The sequence below is a fragment of the Acipenser ruthenus genome, chromosome 55 (genome assembly GCF_902713425.1).
Source record: "Acipenser ruthenus chromosome 55, fAciRut3.2 maternal haplotype, whole genome shotgun sequence".
Classification (NCBI taxonomy): Eukaryota; Metazoa; Chordata; class Actinopteri; order Acipenseriformes; family Acipenseridae; genus Acipenser; species Acipenser ruthenus.
The window spans coordinates 5,369,164-5,376,992 of NC_081243.1; positions in this window are offsets into that span (position 1 = coordinate 5,369,164).

Here is a 7,829-nt window from a genome sequence, read left to right on the forward strand (position 1 = left end):
TTATCACATGGAGCTCAGCCCAAGATCTGGGCATGTATAAATTACAACTGTAAGTCGCCCTGGATAAGGGCGCCTGCTAAGAAATAAATAATAATAATAATTATTATTATTTATCAAGAGGGATCAAACAACCATGCAACATGGGTATAGTAAAATAGAAGAGTTTATAAAATAAACACCACAGGATGTTTAAATCCTAAACACATTTAGAATTATAAACGCAGTGACGTGTTTGAAAAGTGTGACAAATAAATGTTTTAAAGTTAAACACTCGGTCTTACAGTGTGAGATACACTCACTTTGACTTCTCACCTCAAGTCAAGCGTGCAGCTGCTTAAGAAAATGTCTTGGTCATCCTGTGCTAGCCAGCACGTACACGTTCATTTCAACTTTTGTGGTTTAGGGTCATTCTAGTTACATGTAGCATGTGGTTACAAAACTATGAAAAACGTGCTGTACATCACGAATTATCTCTCACATTCTGTCCCACTATGTGTGTGTGTGTGTGTGTGTGTGAGTGTGTGTGTGTGTGTATATACAGACGTGCTCAAATTTGTTGGTACCCCTCCACAAAAAACGAAGAATGCACGATTTTCTCTGAAATAACTTGAAACTGACAAAAGTAATTGGCATCCACCATTGTTTATTCCATATTTAATAGAAATCAGACTTTGCTTTTGATTTTTTATTCAACATAATATTGTAATAATAAAACAAATGAAAATGGCTTGGACAAAAATGATGGGACCCTTAACCTAATATTTTGTTGCACAACCTTTAGAGGCAATCACTGCAATCAAACGTTTTCTGTAGCTCTCAATGAGACTTCTGCACCTGTTAACAGGTAGTTTGACCCACTCTTCCTGAGCAAACTGCTCCAGCTGTCTCAGGTTGGATGGGTGCCTTCTCCAGACTGCAAGTTTCAGCTCTTTCCATAGATGTTCGATAGGATTCAGATCAGGACTCATAGAAGGCCACTTCAGAATAGTCCAATGTTTTGTTCTTATCCATTCTTGGGTGCTTTTAGCAGTGTGTTTTGGGTCATTATCCTGTTGGAGGACCCATGACCTGCGACTGAGACAGAACTTTCTGACACTGGGCAGTACGTTTCGCTCCAGAATGCCTTGATAGTCTTGAGATTTCATTGTGCCCTGCACAGATTCAAGGCTCCCTGTGCCAGGCGCAGCAAAGCAGCCCCAAAACATTACCGAGCCTCCTCCATGTTTCACTGTAGGTATGGTGTTCTTTTCTTTGAAAGCTTCATTTTTTCATCTGTGAACATAGAGCTGATGTGACTTGCCAAAAAGCTCCAGTTTTGACTCATCTGTCCAAAAGACATTCTCCCAGAAGGATTGTGGCTTGTCAATATGCATTTTAGCAAATTCCAGTCTGGCTTTTTTATGTTTTTCTTTCAAAAGTGGAGTCCTCCTGGGTCTTCTTCCATGGAGCCCACTTTCGCTCAAAAAGCGACGGATGGTGCGATCACAAACTGACGTACCTTCACCTTGGAGTTCAGCTTGTATCTCTTTGGCAGTTATCCTTGGTTCTTTTTCTACCATTCGCACTATCCTTCTGTTCAATCTGGGGTCGATTTTCCTCTTGCGGCCGCGCCCAGGGAGGTTGGCTACAGTTCCATGGACCTTAAACTTCTTAATAATATTTGCAACTGTTGTCACAGGAACATCAAGCTGCTTGGAGATGGTCTTGTAGCCTTTACCTTTACCATGCTTGTCTATTATTTTCTTTCTGATCTCCTCAGACAACTCTCTCCTTTGCTTTCTCTGGTCCATGTTCAGTGTGGTGCACACAATGATACCAAACAGCACAGTGACTACTTTTCTCCATTTAAATAGGCTGAATGACTGATTACAAGATTGGAGACATGTGTGATACTAATTAAAGAAACTAATTAGTTTGAAATATCACTATAATCCAATTATTTATGATCTTTTCTAAGGGGTACCAACAAATGTGTCCAGGCCATTTTAGAATATCTTTGTAGAATAAGCAATAATTCATCTATTTTCACAGCTACTTTGCTTTATTCTATGACATACCAAAGGCATGCAAGTATACATGATAAAATAGCTTTTAATTTCATCACTTTTCAGGAGGAATAAAGCATTATTTCAATGAGCTGTAAGGGTACCAACAAATTTGAGCACGTCTGTATGTATATTGTGTTAGTATCGGGTATGACCTGCCTGGTCTTTTGCTATTCTTCCATTAATTAAAGTCTTTAAAATCATGTCTTTTCGAATGGCTATTTATACAGATTCTTAACTAATTTTGTTAATTTTAACTCAACTCAAATACCAAACACTGAGCATTTGGCATATATAATGAAATCACATGACTTCAACTTCTTATAAGCTAAACAACAAAAAAAAGTCTAATTAACCAGATAAGCTGGGCTACTCCAGGGAACTCCCTCCACAAAAGTGTGCTCAATGGCCTCTATACTCAAAGTGTTTTCCACAAATTCGGTGCCAGCATGATTTGTTTATTAAGATTAGCCACACTCTAAAAATTGCAGGTTCTTTCAGGGTTCCTCAAGAAACCTTAGGGTTCTGTTGATGACTTTTGTCTCAGTGAGGGTTCGTTTGGCAAACTCTCATTTCAGGGTCTAATAAAATGATGCAAAGGGGCTCATTTTAAAACCCTTCAGATCAAGTCAGTTTATAATATTGTTTTTCAAACTGCAATTTTGTGTGATTGACTGGCGTCCTGTCCAGGTTCTAGTCCTGCCTTGATCCCTGTGTCTGCCTGGTTAGGATCCAGCTCACTGTAACTCTATAGGATTTAGTAGTTTCTAATACTATATTTTAATCAGAAACCTTAGTCTAGCCAAGCTCCTTTGATTGGTAATAAGAAATGACATCAAATTCTACATTATAAATCACATATTAGAAATCAATCAATCATTCAATCAATCACAGGAAATGAATGGCCAGAATAACTAGGGTGGTGGGGTTTAAAAAAAAAGTTAAATTCTGGGTTATTATTGAACTATAGCCTAGCGTAGGCAGAGGTTTTCAACATGGGTATTGAAATAGTAAAGAAAAATATGTTTGGATTTTATGTTTACCTAGAAATAACATTTAGACTTAGGCCTGGACCAAATCAAAACTTTGACCCTCCCGCTAATTGCAAATTACAAGCCTGGTACCGATGGTGTCTTTTTTGTTTGTCAGAAGGTTATTCCTTCTACCCCAGAAGGAACCCGCCATTGATGCTGGGTTTGGAATGTGCGATTAGTGGGTGGGTCAATGTTTTGAATTGGTCCAGGCCTTAATCTGTTTATTTAGCTCAAAAGTGCCTTTTCTGCTTTTTGTTTAATGCTGCCTGTAGGGAAAAGTCAGGCCTGGTCCAGTGGTTAAAGAAACGGGCTTGTAACCAGAAGGTCCCCGGTTCAAATCCCACCTCAGCCACTGACTCATTGTGTGACCCTGAGCAAGTCACTTCACCTCCTTGTGCTCCGTCTTTCGGGTGAGACGTAGTTGTAAGTGACTCTGCAGCTGATGCATAGTTCACACACCCTAGTCTCTGTAAGTCACCTTGGATAAAGGCGTCTGCTAAATAAACAAATAAATAAAAGTCAGGAGTTAGATTGTGGTTTTAATACGATCCTCTTTTTGCTGGACTGCTAGCTTACAGCAATAACAAAACTACACAGAAAAAGGAACTAAAATCAAACAGTCTTAAGACAGTTCTCTGTTAGATAAGTGAAAGATCAGAACTGTTTTTGATATATTTGCCTTATATTGTATTAATGATGTTTAAAAAATATATAATGTTCTAGGAGCTCCCAAATATGGGCATAATCTGCATAGCAACTGACAAAGTTATGATGTATTTTAGACTATGGGCCGTACCAAATCACTTTAACTTTAACCCACCCGCTAATCACAAATTGCAAACCCAGTATTAATGACGGGTTTCCTCTGACCAGGTTTGTAATTTGAGATAAGCGGGTGGGTCAATGTTTCGATTTGGTCCAGGCCTATGTATCTTTCAAAATTGTAAGTTGCCCTGGATAAAAATAATAACTAGAACTAGAACTGCCAAGCAGTTTTACGGCTTCTAAGCCCAGTACCAGTACCAGTACCAAACACTTTAGGAAATCGTGCAGAATGCCATTTTTACATATATGGTTGATGCAGGAGTGCAGTTTTCTAGCATCAGATTTGAAGTTTAGCCATAACAATAACACTATACAATAACAATAGGCTTCCCAGCCTATGGCCTATTGCCAGAACTCATTTGAAATATCAAGTTACTTTCTACTCCCTTAACTATCTCTGAATTTTCAAGGTGTATCAAACAGCTGATTAATCGGGGCTCTCGAGTGGAGCATCCAGTAAAGGCGCTCCGCTTGGAGTGCAGGATGCGCCCTATAGCCTGGAGATCGCAGGTTCGAATCCAGGCTATGTCACTGCCAACCATGACCAGGGGTTCCTAGGGGGCGGAGCACAATTGGCAGAGCACCCGGGTTCACCGTGCACCAGCGACCCCTGTGTTTCTGCAGTGGAGTTATCAGATCTGTGTTGTCCTCCGGCACTATAGGTCTGATGGCCTCGCTGTAGATCCGCAGTGTGTAAAATGATGGATTGGCAGGAGGACGCGTGTTTCAGCCTCCGTTTCCCGAGTCGCCAGGGGGTTGCAGCGGTGGACCGCGATACAAATAAACAATTGGGCATTTCAAATTGGGGAGAAAACCAGGGTAAAAAAAACATTGCCGACGACAAAAAACAAATAACAAAAAACAAAAAAAAGCTGATTAATGAGTGTAACACTGTGATAGAGAGAGAGAAAGCGTCAAAGCTGTGAATCTCCCTCCCAACCAGAAAGGGCGCTGTATAAGGGGGAAGGTATGCTGCCTCCTAGATGTGCCGCCTTGATGGTAGGTGGAAACCAGAAGGTAACCATATTAGGAGGTGCGCATAGTTGCAAGTACTCAGGATGACACCATTGCAGTCAGCTGCGGGGCAGCCCTCTATTAGAGGAACCATGGCGACGCGTTGATTGCAGGGAGGAGTTTTCTGGGTACAAAGGGGAAGCAGCTACGTCCCATTGCGCTGAGAACGTAGAACGACTGGCCGGAGCTGGTGTTTTTTTTCTGTTTTGTATTACAGGTTTTTATTTGTGTTTTCATAGAGGAGCAGGAGGACGGGAGGCTGTAGACGGAGAGCCAGTTTTTACCCCAGAGCACGCCCTTCACCACACAAGCACAACACCGCACAGCGCACGCACCATGATCCCCGGAGGAATAGAGCACAGTTTACGTGCACAGAGGATTGTGGCTAACGGAGTGTCTTTTGTTTGCCTTTTTGGACCCAGAACCTTTTGTTGTTATTGCCCCAATACCATCATTGGTAGCAGGGCTTATTATTATTTTCGTTTCTGGATTATTATTGATGAACTTTGTGTTGGATTAAATAAAAAGAGGATTATTATTGGGAAAACGGCAGCCTGGACATTACATTGTTGTGCACTGCACCAGTCATTCTTACCACAAACACTCTAGTTAAGGGATGCTTCAATTATAAACTTTATACTTAATCCTTATTGGTCAATTGCAACGAACTTGCAGAGGTAGTACAGAGTTGCGTACTAGCTAGTACGGTACAATCTCGGGATCATCCAAAGCTGCGTACTAAGTTTGTACCAATTGCATCGAAAAAGCGGAACAAAGTTGGAGACTAGCTGATCCCCAGCTTTAGTACGGTACTGAGGATCAAGCATTGTTGTTGTTACCAAACAGGAACTGAAGGGGGCTCTGAATCATTCTTTCATTCATTCATTATCAGAACCGCTTCATCCTTTTACAGGGAGCCAGACACGGCGCAAGGTGGGATGGCTCTGAATCAGAACATTTGAAATATTTGTAACAGTAATGTATGTATTTTACGATATTATGAGCCAATAATCATTTTTACAATGCTACAAATAGGCCGACATATATGCATAGATATTAATTCGTCTCTAACATATATTTATATGTGTGCACGTAATTATTTTATTTAAGATATATATGCATTGTAAAATACTCCATATCAGGGCACACGGACTGCCTATAAAATATTCAACCAAGTGCAATGCCATGAAATAAACTAGCAAAGCTGGTTTAATTTTGACACACACAGGCTGTTTCGATACCGTTCTCATTGGACCACAACAAGTACAAAACAGGGAAGGGGTGGTATTCCGAAGAAGTATCCTAGATAATCACTTATAAAAACATCCGGAGAAGAGCACTGTTTATTTTATTTTTCAATGTGCCCCAAATAACACTTAACTCACATTCTATCCACTGTGTCCCTACTCCTCAATATCCCTGCTCGCCCCTAAGAACCACCAGTGTCGAGTCCCCTGAAATTAAACGGAATGAAAAGAATACGTCTCTCAAATGTGAAACCTACTATAGCATACTACAGGCTCTACATACATAACTGTAATGCTGCCGACACCTTCCTTCATTATTAGTAGTTAACAGTATTGTAGTCGTAATGTAATTTTATTTTACTATTATAATATCCGTACAGACAGCAGTGACGACATATATGTGACGACATATATATATATATATATATATATATATATATATATATATATATATATATATATATACATAAAGAACATAAGAACATAAGAACATAAGGAAGTTTACAAACGAGAGGAGGCCATTCAGCCCATCTTGCTCGTTTGGTTATTAGTAGCTTATTGATCCCAGAATCTCATCAAGCAGCTTCTTGAAGGATCCCAGAGTGTTAGCTTCAACAACATTACTGGGGAGTTGGTTCCAGACCCTCACAATTCTCTGTGTAAAAAAGTGCCTCCTATTTTCTGTTCTGAATGCCCCTTTATCTAATCTCCATTTGTGACCCCTGGTCCTTGTTTCTTTTTTCAGGTCAAAGAAGTCACCTGGCTCGACACTGTCTATACCTTTTAGGATTTTGAATGTTTGAATCAGATCACCGCGTAGTCTTCTTTGTTCAAGACTGAATAGATTCAATTCTTTTAGCCTGTCTGCATTTGACATGCCTTTTAAACCCGGGATAATTCTGGTTGCTCTTCTTTGCACTCTTTCTAGAGCAGCAATATCCTTTTTGTAACGAGGTGACCAGAACTGAACACAATATTCTAGGTGAGGTCTTACTAATGCATTGTAAAGTTTTAACATTACTTTCCTTGATTTAAATTCAACACTTCTCACAATATATCCAAGCATCTTGTTGGCCTTTTTTATAGCTTCCCCACATTGTCTAGATGAAGACATTTCTGAGTCAACATAAACTCCTAGGTCTTTTTCATAGTTCCCTTCTTCAATTTCAGTATCTCCCATATATTTATAATGCACATTTTTATTGCCTGCATGCAATACTTTACACTTTTCTCTATTAAATTTCATTTGTCATGTGTCTGCCCAGTTCTGAATGCTGTCTAGATCATTTTGAATAACCTTTGCTGCTGCAACAGTGTTTGCCACTCCTCCTATTTTTGTGTCGTCTGCAAATCTAACAAGTTTGCTTACTATACCAGAATCTAAATCATTAATGTAGATTAGGAATAGCAGAGGACCTAATACTGATCCCTGTGGTACACCACTGGTTACCTCACTCCATTTTGAGGTTTCTCCTCTAATCAGTACTTTCTGTTTTCTACATGTTAAATACTCCCTAATCCATGTGCATGCATTTCCTTGAATCTCTACTGCGTTCGGTTTGAGAATTAATCTTTTATGCGGGACTTTGTCAAAAGCTTTCTGGAGATCTAAATAAACAATGTTGTATGCTTTGCAATTATCCATTTTCAATGTTGCATCCTCA